The sequence below is a fragment of the Miniopterus schreibersii genome (genome assembly GCF_964146895.1).
Source record: "Miniopterus schreibersii genome assembly, chromosome: 12".
NCBI lineage: Eukaryota > Metazoa > Chordata > Mammalia > Chiroptera > Miniopteridae > Miniopterus > Miniopterus schreibersii.
Window position 1 is genome coordinate 41,960,143 of NC_138112.1, and position 16,996 is coordinate 41,977,138.

At 42.6% G+C, this 16,996-nt stretch overlaps 1 long non-coding RNA gene across 2 annotated transcripts in view; it reads left to right on the top strand.

Moving 5' to 3' along the window:
• Positions 1-16,996, top strand: part of LOC308565303 — a 143,460-nt gene that overhangs the window by 21,471 nt on the left and 104,993 nt on the right. For both annotated transcript variants that reach the window (XR_014000025.1, XR_014000026.1), the window contains exon 2: positions 688-789. This is a non-coding gene — a long non-coding RNA (uncharacterized lncRNA). The remainder of the gene's footprint in view (positions 1-687; positions 790-16,996) is intronic.

Below are 16,996 nucleotides of genomic sequence, written 5' to 3' on the forward strand. Positions count from 1 at the left end.
GCAACCCGAGAAGATGACAGGCTCATGCCTCAAAAACCATCCTAACATCTTAGTGCAGGCAGAGGTTTTTATAAAGAGGGAGAGGGAAAGTAGAACAAAGAGATCAGGGGGAGGAGGGTCAGTGTAATTTCTGGCAATGTGCAGTCCTTGCTTAGGCTCATTCTTTCTGTTTTGATGTTATTTTTCAATGTGCCTCAACCAGACATCTGTGGTTTAACTGCTGGTGTTAGCATTCCTTGTTCCTGGGACAGGCTATTAAACTGTAACAAGAACTTGGCCAGAGTTGAACAAACTGAGTTTAACATTTACAAAGATTAACATGGGTAGCTTTATATAAACTCTTTTATAAGTTTACTTTGTTAGTAAATTTTAATTTTAGTTTTATTCTATGGCTAGTCAGACTAGTAGAAGTAGTATAGCATATTCATTCCCTGTTACAGATATAGCATCTCAATACTAAAAGTATCTTTCTTAAACACCATCTGGCAGATTGCATTGATTGCAGTTTTCACTTTCTGTTTCCTAGTAAGATTATATATCCCCTTCCCATTGACTTTGGGCTTGGCCATATGGCTTGATTTGGCCAGTGAAATATGAATGATATGATTTATGCTGTGTCTGAGCAGAAGTTTTAAACGTGATTGTCTGATTTGGCTCAACCATTGGGATTTCTGCTCTTTGCCACAGCACAGCGTATTACAAATGAGGGCTGTTCCTTCTGCCTGGGTCCTGGAATAAGAAGAAATGTGGAGCAGAACCAATCCAACCCACAGTCTGACCTTCTGTGTGGTGAGAAATAAGTGTTTATGTTTATAAGTCACTGAAATTGTGATTTTTGTTGTTTGTTATTGAAGCAAGAGCTAATATACACTACTTCCTGCAAGAATTGACTTTCAAACTCAGTGCTCTCAATCACTACAACAGGGATGTCATACATGGTGCCAGACCCTCTTCTTGTACCCATTCACCAGGGCATTCTTTTTCAATGAACCCAGATATGAGCCCAGATATGACCTCAGCATCCTTTTGCATATAGGGTTCCAGGGAGCTACTACAAATCAAACAGAGATGGCTGGTGAGATGAAACCTTTGTGGCGTGCTTCCACTACTCTATTCTATCTTCTAAGTTTATTGACAACTTTTGCTTAAAAGGGTCCTTCAAAGCAGGAATGTCCTTGGAAATACTAATCAGAGCTCCTGGTCTCAGAGAACTCATTTGTTTATTTTTAATGCTTATCAAATCATTAGTGACTTGATAATACTAGGTGAGAAGGAAACAGACTCATAAAGGGGTGACTTGCTCAAGGTCACACACTAGGACTTGGGCCTGTTTTTTTGCCTTTAATGCTCACAATCTTTCCATTATACCCATTGGGCCCAAGTGTGGCTTTCCTTAACTAAAGGTTGGATTTCTTCTCTCTCTTGGCTCCAAACTCTTCATTTACTAAATTCCAGAAGCACTGAAGCAAAGGGATCCTTTAGATCCCTCTTTCCTCCGAAGAACTGATTTCCACGTGTCTTTATGGATCAAGAGAACTGTGGTGGAATTGTATCACAAAGGAGTTATTAGTTGGACTAGGGAGACACATAAGTGGCTCAGGAGGCCTGTCCTGCAGGCAAATGCATATTTCTGAACTTCAGTCAAAGCAGCATCTGAGGCTGTATTGAGACAACTGACAAGGAAAACCAAAACAGCCTCAGCATGTCATTGAACGGGAACCTATTCATTAAAAAGGCACATTGGAGGCTCTGTCAAAACATCGGGTTAGGGGACAAGGTAACTAACATCAGCACTAGTGTTCTGAGTAGTGGTAAAGGGCTATGAGTCACTGGGGTAGTAGTCCATAGTTTTACCTGAAAGGTGACCCATCCATGGCAGAGTCAGTCATAATAATGGGGGTTAGCCATATATAAAAAGGATTCCTCGATAACATACAGGGGTTTCATGTGGTATCAAACTAAATGTTCTTCTAAGCATTTACAGCTCTGTGATAAGGTTGCTATTTTCCCATTTTATGTTTATCCTTCAACTGATGTCATTTTTTTTCCAAAGCATTATGGTTTTGGCCTTGTCATTTCTGCCACTAGGCGGCTTCCAAATTATCCATTCTTGGCAATGTTTAGTGCCTTGTCCCCTGTCCTCCTGTCAGGGGCAACTCATTTAAGCTGCCAAAAGGCCTGCTTTATTGCTCAGCCAGCCAAGGCCTATGCTGCTTTATGATAGAAATTTCAAAGTGAATCAATGATAGAAATTTCAATTTGTTTCAGGAGACAGTTATCAACAGACTCAGAGCTCAGAAAATGAGTGGCTAGGTCTTTTTGGAGGCATTGGTTTGCGTGTACATGGATGAAAGGCATCCTTATTGCTGTTTCCCTGAAATGTACCCTTATTTACATATACGTGCTGCTTTTGAAGAATGCTTGGGTGGTCTAACGCTTACTGTAATTAAAATTCTTACTTATCTACTTTGCTAAATGTAGTGGTTATTTTTGCCTGTCCCTTTGGGTGACTACCCCTCCTCTACTCTCAGTACCTATGGTTTAGATGGAGCTGATTTCAGACCTTTGTTTCAGGGGTAGGCATGTGACTCAGGCCTGTCCAACAAGAAACATGGATTTGATTTAGCGATGAGCATGTTAGCTGTATCAGTCAGGATCTTGGAAAAAGATGAAACTCTCAAATTGGTTTACCAACCTTCCCAGAAGTTTGGGCAGGGTATAGGAAAACCACCAGAGATAGTGCCATTCCTGAGGTTACTTACAGTGGGTCATTGGTACCACCCAGAGGTTGCAGAGGCAAGATTGAGGAGCTATTACTGGGAGTGAAAGAGGGAAAGATGTGTGGAAATTGCTGAGGCAGAACCTGTGATTACTGGCCAAGAGACACAGCCAACCCATGTACACCCTTGCAAAGGGATCTGGGGAAAATGACCATCTTGACTTCATTTGTCTCTCCCATCCCAACACACACAATTTAGAAAGTAGGAAATAAGGGCCTGAGATGGCATGTGCCTTGCCTCCTGCTCCCCTTAGGCTTTTCCTCATAAGTAACCACCAAATCCCTAGACAGAAATGATCCCTGACAGATGTGAGGCTCTTCCCAATCTCTGTGCCCTGCCAGGGCCCCACTGAGGCAGGGCTTCCGTCTCCTCTCAGACCCCCACTCCCTCTGAGGCCTGACAGTCTTCCTTACTCTGATCTCAATGAGATAGTCGGGGGAGTGGGCCTGGTGTAACCTGGGCAAGGCCAGCGTGAATTCAGAAACTGAATCCAGGACAGAGCTGTCACAGGTGAGGGAGGAACTCTAGAGATCAGAACCCAAGTTGGATCAGGGAGCCCCCAGATGCTGGAACTGGAGGGCAAAGCAAGGCTGGGGGTCAGAAGCAGGCAGGAACCACAGGAATAAATCCTCACTATCTGCCTTTCCTGGAGTGATTTCAGATGAGGGGGTACCTGGGGGCTGGGGCTGAATCATGGAGTCCTCACCTGAGACTGAGAGTGGAGTCAGCACTGCAGGAACAAGTTGAGTCAGAAACATGTGAGAAGATATGGTCTAAAAAGGGAAGCCCAAAGGGTCACAAAAGGGAAGGGGCTAGAAGCAGTTATAGCAACTGGGATATGGAGCCAGGAATCTGAGAACCAGGGAGGGGAGAGCAAAAATAGTAGGTCCAGGGTAAACAGGGTCGGGCTAGAACAGGTGCTGCTGTGGCTCACTCTGGTGGGCCAGCTGGGCACGGTGGGAGTGTGGGTCTGCTAAATTTAAAGGGCCAGAACAGACGCCAGTGTCCAGGGACCTGGGCTCAGCCTGGGAGTCTCTTATAATAGCTCAGGCTGAGTCTGGGATGGTCTGGGCAGTTGGCCCCGGACCTGGAGCTGGTGGACCGGGCTGAGTCTATGGCGCAGGGGAAGGCAGTGTTGGAGATAAAGATGAATCTTGATGGGCATCTGAATGCGAGGACCTCGGCACTGTGGAGCCTGCATGCTCCGGCCTGCATGAGAATGTAGGACAGCGGGAGAGAGCGGCTGATGAGTCACAGGTCCCAGATGTGGAGCAGATGCTGCAGGCAGCTCTGGGCTGCTAGTCAGCAGATTTGACCACGCCTGGAGCAGCTGTCAGGCTCAGGCCACTGGCCCCATTCCTAGCACAGAGAAAGCCTAAGAACTTTCTCTGTGAGCGTTCCCTCTTTGAAATGTTTCCTAGCCCCACAGAACCACATTTGGGTGAGCAAATGCATTCTCAGAGCCAGGATTTACAAGTTGATTTTATGACGCATCTAGGCAGAAGGTGAGCCATCCACTCCAGCCATTAACTCACTTCCCCTTGTGGGTGAATTCCGCAATGAGTTGTTCATCTGAGCCGCCGAGCAAGCTCCTCTAGCACACACAGACCTGTCTGTCAGTGTACATTTGGCTGCTCAGATAAATCCCTGGCACCTTAGAGGCTGTCCCTGGTTCACCTCTGAGGCAACGTGCTTTCTCTTGCAGGCTTCCTGGAACAGGCCAGGACACAGGGATGGTGTTCTGTGGATAAAGCTGTACTGTGTCAGATGGGGCCTGGAAGACACGTCCGGATACTTAATTCCCAGCATGCCATGGCAGCCAGATGGCTCACTCTGTCTTCTGAAATGTGTCTGTTCTTTTCAATTCTAGCTTAATGGCCACATGTTTTAGGTGATTTCTATCTTCCTAAAATAGGGATCTGACCATGTCTCCAAAGGAGGGCCCCTGAACCAAGCACGGTGGGCTGGATGCCAAGGCTGGCAGAATGAGGCACAGTACTTGAAATAAATGCAGGGTGTTTGCTTACAGATTCTCCTCCGCTACATCAGGATGAGTCAGATGACTTCTCACCCCAGATTCTGTTTTTACCACTTTCCTACTCAGAGGCAGCAGGGGTGGGAGGATTTTATAAAGCTTAAAATATATTCCCAAATTATATCCTTTGTCTCCTGAGTTTTCATGTAGCTTAGGGATTCTTTCATTCTTTGACGCAGTCGGGAATTATTTTGGACTTTTTCAGTTTCATTCTGTTTTAATTCACACTTGGTTGTTGGAAGGGCACTAAGTAGCAAGTCAAGAGACAGGGTCAAGTCTCTGTTCTTCTCATTATTGACGGATTTGGGGCAAGTCAGTTTACCCATCTAAGCTTCAGTTTCCTGTCTGCAAAATGGGGTGTCAGTTCCCCAAGGAATCTGAGAGCATCCCTTGGGCAGGGCCAGCTTTCCCCTCTTTGTAGTTCTGGCGGCTGAATTCTTGCCCTTCACCATTCACCTCCCAGGCTTGTAATGACAGACAGCAAATTAGATCACCCCCGGAAGTGCTTTGAAAACTAACGTGCTACGTTTCTGAGCGGGGTAACTATTACTGCACACCAGCGATCTTCAGCCTCTTTCCTCTCATAGCACACATAAACTAGTTACTAAAATTCTGCGGCACAACAAAAAATATGTTATATTTTTTGCCGATCTGACAAAAAAATAGGTATACTTTTGATTCATTCATACAGGACAGCTATTGTGTTAGCTATTGTCACTTTCTTATTTGACAATCTAAGGGAAAAAAAGTCAGTGCCCCTGACTAAATAGGCAGGCACTGCGTGTTTTAATAAATTCTTGCGGCACACCAGTTGAAAATCGCTGCTATGCACCAGGCCCCCCAAAAGTTCCTCTTCATTTCAGCTGCTTCAAGCTCAACTTATCAGCTTAGCCTTGTCGGTGGGAAGCGCTTCTCCGTCCGCAGGCAAGTCCCTTCTTCTCCTTCTGGCTTCAGGAGGCGGGATCAACTCCTTAACTCCTTGTCACAGCACCTTGCTGTCTGTCGAGGCGCCTCCTCCTTCTCCTTCCTCTTCTTCCATAAGCTCTTTTATTTTTTTTATTGTAGTAAAATATACATAACATAACATTGATGATCGTCTTAACCGTTTTCAGGTGCTTAGTTCAGGGGCAGTAGTTGCTGTGCAGCCATCAGTGCCATCCATCTGCAGAACTTTGTTCATCTTTGCGTCATGAAACTCTAATCGTGAAGCAGGAATCCCCGTTCGCCTCCCAGCCCGGCCTCCGCCCTTCTGCTTTCTGCCTCTGTGAACCTGACTACTCTAGGCACTTTATGTAAGTGCAATCATACGGAATTCGATCTGTCATCTGACGCATTTCACTTAGCATCATTTCTTCAAGGACCACCCATGTCTTCCTCTTTTCAGAGAGGTAAAATTCCCAGAAGTGTTTAAGCAATAGAATTTTTTAAAAAAAATAACAATGAACTATTCTTTTTTAAATATCTTTATTGATTTCAGAGAGAGGAAAGGAGAGGGAGAGAGAGAGATGGAAACATCAATGATGAGAGAGTCATTGATTGGCTAGCCCGCAACCCGGGCATGTGCCCTGACTGGGAATCGAACCCCGATCGCCTGGATCCTAGGCTGATGCTCAACCCCTGAGCCACGCCCGGCCGGGCTAGAATTTTTTAAAAAACCAACATTTTCTCCCAGAAACTATTGTTTAGTTAGGGAGGAAAAGGCTGACTGCACATGTCTACTTTTTTGTTTGTGCTATTGTAGCTGTGAGGTTACAGATGTAAAGTTACAGTTCAAGTTTGTAGGTGCTGCTTATAGCCGTAAATTTACTTTATTAAATAAGAAATAAATACATTGTGTATCTGTACCTGAGTCTCAGCTGGGCAGACGCTGAGTGAGATGCCTACATCTCGTGTGTGTTATTGGGCAACAGCCCTTTCTCCCAAGTGTTTAATGGTATCTGACGATTTACCTGGGGCCTGAAGAACTCCTGAGAAAGGACCCTTAAACCATGGCCACAAATGGGCTTCAAGCATGTAGTGTCACAGCTGGTAGTTTGGGGGCTTCTGACTGAAGCCAGGTTTCAGGAAGGCTGTTTGGTGTCTAATGGATAATTCACTGAAAGGGATACTGTAGGCTGGCATGGTGAGCTGGACCCAGCAGTGGATCCTGAGCACCCTGGGAGGAAGGACCAGGTGTAAAAATGAGAAGACCTCTTAGACTAAACTCTGTGATGCTTTGGGGACTAAAGCACACCTAAGGGAAGTTATAGCAGGATGAAGGTAACCATTCTCTTCTTCCCCATGGCAATGACTGGGGAGTGGAGCAGCACTGCTGTGAACATCAGTGGCTCAGCAACCTGGTGTCAGAGAGAGGGCCTCTCTCCAGCTCAGCAGAGTCAGTGCAGTGAGTCACTCTGATGATGTAAAGTGAGTAGGAGTCCCAGACCTCTGGCTGATGGAGGGCACTTGAGCAGCTCTGGTTTGCAGGAACAGAGGCCAGTAGCATGGGGATGCCTGAACTGATTCACATTCATATGTAAGACCCCTTAGAGACTCTTGGAAAATCCTAGGGAGGAATTTTGTAAGAGACTAATTCTTGACAGACAGGAATCAGAGGCTGGGCCAATGTGAATGTAACCCTAGTGGTAACTATTGGCTGGTAAAGGTAGGCAACCTTTGGATTTGTTCATTTGTTTTGATTTGTTAATAACACAATTATTATGTGGTTTATTCTGATTACTAATTTATTTATCCCATTTAATTTAAATGTTTGTTTCAAGCAGAGCTACAAATTGCCAATATTTAAGAACTATATACCTCTTACTTTTGTTTATGAAACTCAGGGACTCTGAGAATAAATGAAATCATCATTATTTTAGCCTGGTTTTTGGATTTAGTCTCAAGTACAAGGTGTCAGGGGTTAAATATGAAGGCATATCTCAGCCTTCCTAGAGGAGATGAGCTGACCTAAGACTGGAAGGATGAGCAAAACCCAGATGCCACGTGGGAGAGAAGGCCTCTTGGCTTGTTCACTGTGGTATTCCTAACATCTAGCACATGGTAGACATTTAATATAGTGAATTTATAAAAGAAATCTCAGCAGAGGAAATGTTTTAAGCACACAAAAAAGATGTAGGAAACTATAAATAGTTCAGATTTGCTGGAAGATTAATCCCTACCATTTTTGGGACCATAGACTCCTTTGAAAAAAACTAATGGAAGCTATGAACCTTCTCCCCGGTAAAGTATACATACACTCAGAATGTTATGGATGTTTTTAGAGGAGATGGATAGCTCTGATCCCCATCCACATCAAGAATCTCAGTTGTAGGGAATTGGGAGCACTGAGGTTTTTAAAAACATGTATTTATTTTATTTTGTTTTATTGTAATGCAGGGTAATGACATAGCTTAAGATTACTGTGGATGCATTGTGAAGGATGAACTTAAGGGAGATAATACTGGAGCAGGGAGTTCATTTAAGAGTTGCTGAAGTAACCTGGATAACATGATCTAGCCTGAACTAAGGGCAAGGTGGCGGGGATGGAGGGAGAGTAGTGGGGTCAGGAATGCCTTAGGAGGCGAAACTGGCCATTGTTGGTGCATGATTGGATTTGAGAGGAAGGAAGAGGAAGATGTTGAGGATAACCTTTAAGACTTTTGGATGACAGAGTGGATGATGGTGCTATTAACTGAGACAGGAAATACAGGAAAACAGGTTTGGGTTAGGAGTAGGATGCTAGACAGTCTGGGGATGGGAGAAATAGAGTTCAGTTTTGGTCGCGTTGAGGTCACTTGAGGTGACCAGGTGACAGATAGGAGTGAAATGGAGGGAAAATGGGAGATGTCATACACTTTAAAGGAGCAAAGAATCATGCGAGGGTGGTTTTAGAAGCTGAATTGGACACTGAGGGGATGTGGGGAGTGGGATAATGGGGCAGCTCCTCAAACAAGGGTTGCTGGAGGGACAGTGTCTTCAGGGGGTGTATCTGTCTCCTGGGGCTGCCATAACCAACTACCACAAACTGGTGGCTTAGAGCAACAGAATAGTCTCAGAGTCCTGGAGGCCGGACATCTGAAATCAAGGCGTCAGAGAGCTGTGCTCTCCCTGAAAACCACAGAGGAACCCTTCCATGCCTCGCCCTTACTTTTGGTGGTTTGTCAGCAATCTTTGGCATTCCTTGGCTTGTAGATACATCACTTCAATCCCCCAACATTACATGGCATTCTCGCTGTGTCTCTGCCTCCACATGACTGTCTTCTTATAAGGACACCAATCATATTGGATGAGGGGCCCATCCTACCTCAGTATGACCTCATCTGAACTAATTGCATCTCTAATGACCCTTTTTTGAAATAAGGTCACATTCTGAGGTACTGTGGATTAGGACTTCAACATACCTCTTTGAGGGGACAAATCCCGCCTGTAAGAGGGAGGATAGAGTTTTTAGCTCAAGGAGAAAACAGAGGAACAATATTCAGAGATGAGCAAGTGGGAGTCTTGTTTGCCACAGGCCCCAAAAGACCTAAGTGAAATGGTTGGGAGAAGGTGGGGCTCCTGGTCAGTGGAGAGGTGAAGGGAAGACCTAACTGACATTCTGGGTGACAAGGCTGATGGAAATGTGAGGCGTCAGGGGTTAGCATGAGAAACCAAATGGGGCTCAGGTTTGAGGGACGCCATAGTGATCTTGGCCTTATGGTGGGTCAGAACCACACTCTACCAGCGGGGACTCTGGGTAGGGAAGGGTCCAGTGGAATGCTTCTGATTGTTGTTGCCTGGTTGGTTATTACTTATTGGTAGTAGTTTTACTGGGGTCACTTGCTTTTAGTAGATTCTCAGAGTTTTCTCCACCATGGCTGAGTTTTTCTAAAAGTTGCCAATATCACTATTATGTTCTTTGAATTGTTTTCTTCTTTCTGCTTCTGGGAGGTCCTTCTGTTGTCATAACTTTTTATTTCCTTTGTAATTTTGGAGTTTTCTATCTCAAAGAACCTGAAAGCAAATTCAATAAATAAATGTTATTGTTTGGGGAAATCCTCTCTATGTATTCCTTTCTTATTGCCCTTATGAATTCCAAAGCAACAGGGTGCAAGGTAAAAGGTGTTAAGTCAACAGGATGTTACCATATTGCAAAAACATTCTGCATATTGTTTCTGGATTGAATGTCCTTCTGGAAAATTCTATTTTTAATGCAAGAGAGAAAGAGAACTAATGCCCTGGCTATTGCTTTGTGTTTCGCTTGCCTGTACTCTTTATTGAATAATTTCTTAATTACAACTGTCGCTGCTTTATAGCATATTTGATCCATTTTCATGAAGGATTATATATATATATGTTCTCTGATAAATACACAAAACCCCCACCCGGCATACAAGCTTAAATACCAGTCAGGACAGGAGGAAGTGATGCTGGGTGGCAACGAGAGAGACTGTGCATCTGTTGGGCAGAGTGGTAGGGGATATGCACAGATTTGGAGTTAAGGTTGTTCTTTCTTTGTTGTAAAAATTATGATTTGTTAATTGTGAAAATGGGTGCACATTTTTCTATGGAGCTATCTTAAAAAACACATAAGAAGAGATGATTATATGAATGTGTGTTCCGGTGCACAGGTGCAAAGATTGATGACTTAGGGAGACTGACTGCCACTTGGAGCAGAGCTTCTCAAACTTTAATATGCATACAAAGTACCTGGGTGCTACGGACTGAATGTTTTGTGCTCCTCAAATTCATATGTTGAAATCCTAATGCTAAGATGTTGGTATTAGAAAGCTGGGCCTTTGGGAGGTGTTTGGGTGGAGGGTGGGGCTCTCATGAATGGGACCCCACAGAGCTCCTTAACCCCTTTCAACATGTGAAGCCCGGCCGGGCATGGCTCAGCGGTTAAGTGTCGACCTAGGATCCAGGCGATCAGGGTTCGATTCCCGGTCAGGGCACATGCCCAGGTTGCGGGCTGCAGCTGATCAATGACTCTCTCATCATTGATGTTTCTATCTCTCTCTTTCCCTCTCCTTTCCTCTCTCTGAAATCAATAAAGATATATTAAAAAAAAACACCAAAACAAACAAACATGTGAAGACACAGCAAAAATACAGCTACCTGTGAACCAGGATTCAGGCCCTCAGAAGACACTGAATCTGCTGGCGCCTTGATCGTGGACTTCCCAGCCTACAGAACGGAGAAATATATTCCTATTGTTTATAAGCCACCTAGTGTATTGTATTGTGTTATTGCAGCCTGGATGGATTAAGACCCTGGGCATCTATTTAAAATGCAAATTCTGATTCAGTATATCTGAGATGGGCCTGAGATTGGGTGCAGTTTGTGTTAGAGACCCTTGTTTATACATGGCTGCTAGGCTCTGCTTTTAAGTTTGAGCCCAGTTAGCCACCAGGAGCCCTTCTTAGTAGGTATCTTCTTTCTCAGGCTCCACACGTACATGACTGTGTTCTAGAATATAACAATTTCTGAATTCTAAAACATCTCTGACTCTCAGAGTCTGTGGACCTGTGGCAATTCTGGGAATGCTTGCCCCATCCATAATCTTACTTCTTCTGGGAATTGTTCTCAATTCCGTAGAGCTGGGCTTGACCCTGTCCTCCGGCTCCTGCTCCACCCTCTCTTCCGACCAGACCTAGAGAATTTAATCAGGGTGGATACCTGCCCCAAACTGGGCCAATCAGATTTCCTTTGTGGGAATTTAGGATTGGGATTCACAGATCCTTTCTTTCCTGGTTGCTGGACTGAAGCAGGTGAGAGGCAGCTTTCTTCGGCTACATGTCTGAGAAGCAGAGAAAACTGATCTGCAAAGAGAGAAAACTGAAGCAGGTGAGGAGAGGGAAACAGACACGCGTGTTTGTGCCGCCTTAGAGTGTGAGACGCAGACCAGGAGCGAGGGCAGAGCTCCAGTCCTGATGGCCTCCTGCTTTCTGATTCTAGTCCTAACCACCGTTTCTGCCCTTGAGTTCTGTGACATGCCATTACCATCTTATAATGCATTTCTACATTGTGTTAGTGCTAGATAAAGTGGCCTTCGCTGACTTACAATTCGAAAAGCCGTAACTAAGACACTAACAGAACATTATTATTTTAGTGCAGTAAATTTTTTTAGACTATGGAGAATGGACAAGCAAATCAGGTTCCCAAGAGCATGCTGACTTACTAATATCTATGCAGAGTAACTGCCAGTGGGCCCGGAACACTCCTACTCACAGGTCAGCCTGATCCCTCCCAGTGGGGAGTCTGCCTGGGCAGCCAGATTATAAGAGAAGGCAGCTTGCTGAGTCCAGACAGAGCCAGGCAATTAGGGCAGGCCGTCTCCGCGCGAGGGTGGTCAGAGGCACTTTTCTCACTTTCAGGATGTGCTGAACCTGCCGCGTGGCATACATGTGTGCGTGTGTGAAGGCGTGCTTGGGAAATAGGCCAACTCACTGAAACCAGTCCACCCATGAGCCAAGTCAGCTAATGAACCATTCACCTAAAATTAGTATTTGTAAAAACATTTCATGCGTGATGGAGTGTTTTTCACAGCTTTCTGAGTATTTTCCCTTAAAAGGACTGTTGACTGTTTTATATTTTTGCCCACTGGTCTAAGGTACAACTTTTCACCTCCCTCCACCCCCAAGTCCCCTATCATCTCCTAGAGCCGAAGATGGAGATTGGGTCTTAAGAGGTGAGCTAATTAAGAGCAGAGATAGTGCCTGGTGGGGAAAATGGGTGGAGCAAATCTAAGCTAGAGTGTCAGGGGCATGCTGGAGGGGGAGCTGAAGCCAGGAGCGAGACTTTAAACACCAAGACCAGAGCTGCAGAAGCAGGACTGTCAACTTGAAATCAAACCTGGAGTCTGGATGGGTCAAGAGACTGAAGGGAGAACAGGCTGAGAGCAAGTGAGGAGATAATAGCAGTTCTATATTTCCATTGTTCACAAACTATCTTATACTTTTCTATTTCTTTAAAATTGTAATATGTAGCTTTTGGAAAATTTTGTGTGTTGAATTTGCATAAATCTGGTGTTGCTCAGTTCAAGGGCTGTTTTATTTATGATTCATCAAGTTTACTCTTTTTTCTTTTTTTTTTTTTAAGCTTCTCTTTCCTGCTGCTTATTGTCTGCTTTTCAGATTTTGTGTACTAGATTTCAATATTAAGCAAATTACCCTAAATCCAATGTTTATTGCTCTGTAGTGCGGCATTTCTGTGTTGACAGGGAGAGTGAAAAGATGAGACATGTTCATCAGAAACATATTAAGCTCAATTGCATTTTTATATTTTGTGACATCTAAATGATGAAGTAATACTGGACTACAAGTATTAACCCACACATTATTTTTAAATTATTTTTTTAACCAAATAAAGCCACTTTTCACCAAATAAAGTTTGTTTTCACTATAAAAATGGTCTATATTTAATTTGTTTCCTGTTGCTGCTGTAACTATTTACAACTCGGTGGCTTAAGACAACACAACTTTATGATCTTACAGTACTGGAGATCAGAAGGCCTAAATTCAAGGTGTTAGCAGGTCTGCATTTTGTCTGGAGGCTCTAGGGGAAAATTTGTTTCATCGCCTTTCCAGCTGCTGGAGGCCGCCTGCATTCCTTGACTCTTGGTCCCTTCCACCATCTTCAAAGCCAACAGTGTGGCATCTTCAGATCTCTCCTGTGACTATGACCCTGCTTCTGTCATCACGTTGCCTCCTCTCTCACCCTCCTGCTGTCCTCTTATTAAAACCTGTGTGATTACATGGGGCCAGATAAGCTCCCTGTCTTGAGAAGATTCGTTTAATCGTATTCGCAAAGTTCCTTTTATCTTGTAATGTTCACAGATTTTGAGGATTAGGGTATGGACGTCTTTGGGCAGTCTACCACAACACTCATTTGCACTATTCGGCCTACCATAATACTCATTCATAAAACAGTAATGAAGTACGCTTCAGAAAAAACAGAAGAAAAATACAAGTCATGGTTCGACTACTAGAAGATACACATAATGAACAGTTCCTTTCATCATTTTAAATTGAATAGTTTTTACATAATTATAATTGTGCACACAATTTGAAATCCTGTTTTTCACTAAATATTATATCATAGACTATTTTCCATGTTAGTGCATAGTTTGAGCAAACATTTTTATTGACTACATAATATTCCATTGAATGAATATGCCATATTTTACTTAAGCCTTTCATTGTTTTTAGAAATTTAAATTGTTTTAATATTATAAATAACTCTGTGATAAATATTTTTGCTCATGAGGATTTTTGTGTTTGTGTTTATACATTTTTCCTTGGGATAGATTCCCATCTGTGGAATTACTTCATCAAAGTCTTTTTAAAAAAAACCTTTCACCCAAAGATATTTTTTCCGTTACTTTTCCAAGAGAGAGAGAAACATTGATGTGAGAGTGACACATCAACTGGTTGCCACCCTCATGTGCCCCAACTGGGGCTGGGGATCAAGCCTGCAACCGAGGTACATGCCCTTGGCCGGAATCAAACCTGAGACTCTTCAGTCCTAAGGCCAACGCTCTAAGCACTGAGCCAAGCCGACTAGGGTTCAAAGTCTTTTTATAGTAAATGTTTTTCAAAAGGCTTATAGAAAATTTTAGAACCACCAGATATATATGTTAGTGCCTATTTTACTACATTCTCACCAGCACCAAATAAAATAACAATCACGATATCTTTGCCAATGATGTAAGTGGAATAGATAACTTACTTTTGTTTTAATTTTTATTCATTTGTTTATATGAGAGATTAACATTTTTTTCATGGACTTGTTTTGCTAGCTATAATTTTCCTTTGATGAATAATTAATTTCTGCCTTTTTACTTTGGTGGTGGGAGAGTGAAAGTATGTTTTTAAAAATCAATTTATCTAAGATCTATACATTTTAAAAATTTTATTTAATGTTTTTGATTTTGCTATAATTATTTTTTCTAGTCTCTTGTTTCTATACTTTTTATGTCCAGAAGTTTTAATTTGTGTATGGTCTAGTTGATCCATCCTTTCCCCCTCTTCTTTGCTTCTTTAAAAATCATAGTCCCAATGCTTAACTACATATTATACTTTATAATACTTTTCAAGTTTTTCTTATGGTTTAAAAAGTGTCTCTTCAATCCATCTGGAATTTATGTTGGTATAAAATCCATGGAGAAGATCTGACAACTGCTTGAATTTTACCCAGGGGAGGGGCCTGGTTTGTACTTATGGGTTCTCTGCGCTGAGCCACCTGTCTTTCCCTCTTCACTGAAAAGAAATAAAAGGTGACAGAAAGGTATGGAATGCTATATTGTTTCTCTAGTCACAGAGAGGAGGTTTCCCTTTTCTGAGTATGTCTAACTTTCTGCAAATATTCTCACCTTCTGATGAACATTTTAGTTTAAAATTGAGACAGAAGTAGCTTTAGATAAATTGGCTTAAATTATCTTAAATAGAAAAAAAAAAAGTCAAACTCTTAAAAAGTATTGGGAACCATTTTATCAGATGTAAAACATACATTTGATAAATTTGAATTCTAGATGAACCGGTTTAAGTAAATTAAGCAAGAGCGGACAATCTTTCCTCTGAACAATAATTTAGACCAGCCCTGTCCAACAGAAATAAAAATGGGAGCTGCGTATGGAATTTTAAGTTTTCTAGTAGCAACACTAAAAAAGTTAAAAAGCAATCTAAACAAATGTATTTACTTAACTCAATATATCCAAAATATTATAGTTTCAGCACAGAATCTATTTTTTTAAAATATGTTTTTTTAACTGATTTTAGAGAAAGAGGAAGGGAAAGGGAGAGAGAAACATTAATGTGAGAGAGAAACCTCAATCGGCTGTTGCCTCTTGTACACACGCTGAACACACCGCAACCTGGGCAGGTGCCCTGGCCAGGACTGAGCGTCAGGGGCCTTCAGTGCCCGGGGCGACGCTCTGCCAGCTGAGCCGCACCAGCCGGGCTCAGCACACAGTCAGTGTTTACATTCTTTTCCTGCGGAGTCTTTGAAGTCCAGTGTTTATGTTACACTTACAGCACATCTCAGTTTGGATTAACCTCATTTCAAGTGCTCAACAGCTACATGTGACTAATGACACATTTTGGCTGTTTGATTCATTTTTTTCTACATTCTAATCTGAACAACCTTTAAAGAAATGTCTTTTCCCAGGGCCTAATATAGTTGATCAGTTTGGGCCATTGTTTAGTTAGAGATGGTTTTAAACATAACTCTTCTCAATGGAACTTGGGTGTTTCCCAGTCTCTGCAGCCATGGTTTACAGACAACCTCTTGGTCACCACTGCAGATGGTTGATTAGTCCCTCAGTCACCCTCTCTGTCTTCCTCACTCTTTCTCCCTCTACCTGTCACCTTCCACTCCGCCCGCCCCCATTTTCAGGGACTCAGAAGGAAAAAAAAAGAAAGCAAAAATCAATTGTAGCTTATTACAGAAAGATAATCATTAGTCACACTGAGGTAGCTCTTCTTTCAGTATTGCAAATATATGATTATGAAAACAGAATCATACACTGTACGCTATTTTACTTTGCCTTTTACAACTGGTACATCAGTCAACCTCCTTATACATACTTCTTTGCGTAAGTATCTCATAATTTTCTAGGAAGACATTTCTAAGTTAGGTTAAATTTTGATAGACAGGGCTAGATTGTCCTTAAGAAAGCTCATGCAGTTTATATCCCTTACAACAGGGTGTGAGAATGTTTGTCATCCTGCATCTTCACTGGCACTGGGTATTATCAATTCTTTCTAATCATACCTGTTTTATTTTGAATTTTATTAATTTTGTTTTTAAAGTTTTAGAAGTACCTTAATATTGATTATACTACATGGGGAGGTTTTGAGTGAATATATAAATTATATAATTTAATTATATACCATATGTCTCTAAGTGATTTCATGCATGTGAAAAGGTGTAACTGGGTCTGTCAAACAGGATGGGCTTGATTATGCTAAAGTAAGGCACAAATCAAAGTTTATTTCTTGCTCACTACCCATATCCAGTGCAGTTCAGAAGGGGTTTTGTTCATTATAGACACAGCGACTCAGGCTGACAGAGGTCCAGTCTTGACCTTGTTTCTAGAATTACCTCATCAGGTAGAAGAGGTAAATCATGCTCTGAGTCTTAAAGCTTTTACCTCACCAGATACAAGGCGCTTCTGCTCACATTTCATTTCCCAAAGTAAACCACAAGAACACACCAGCTTCCA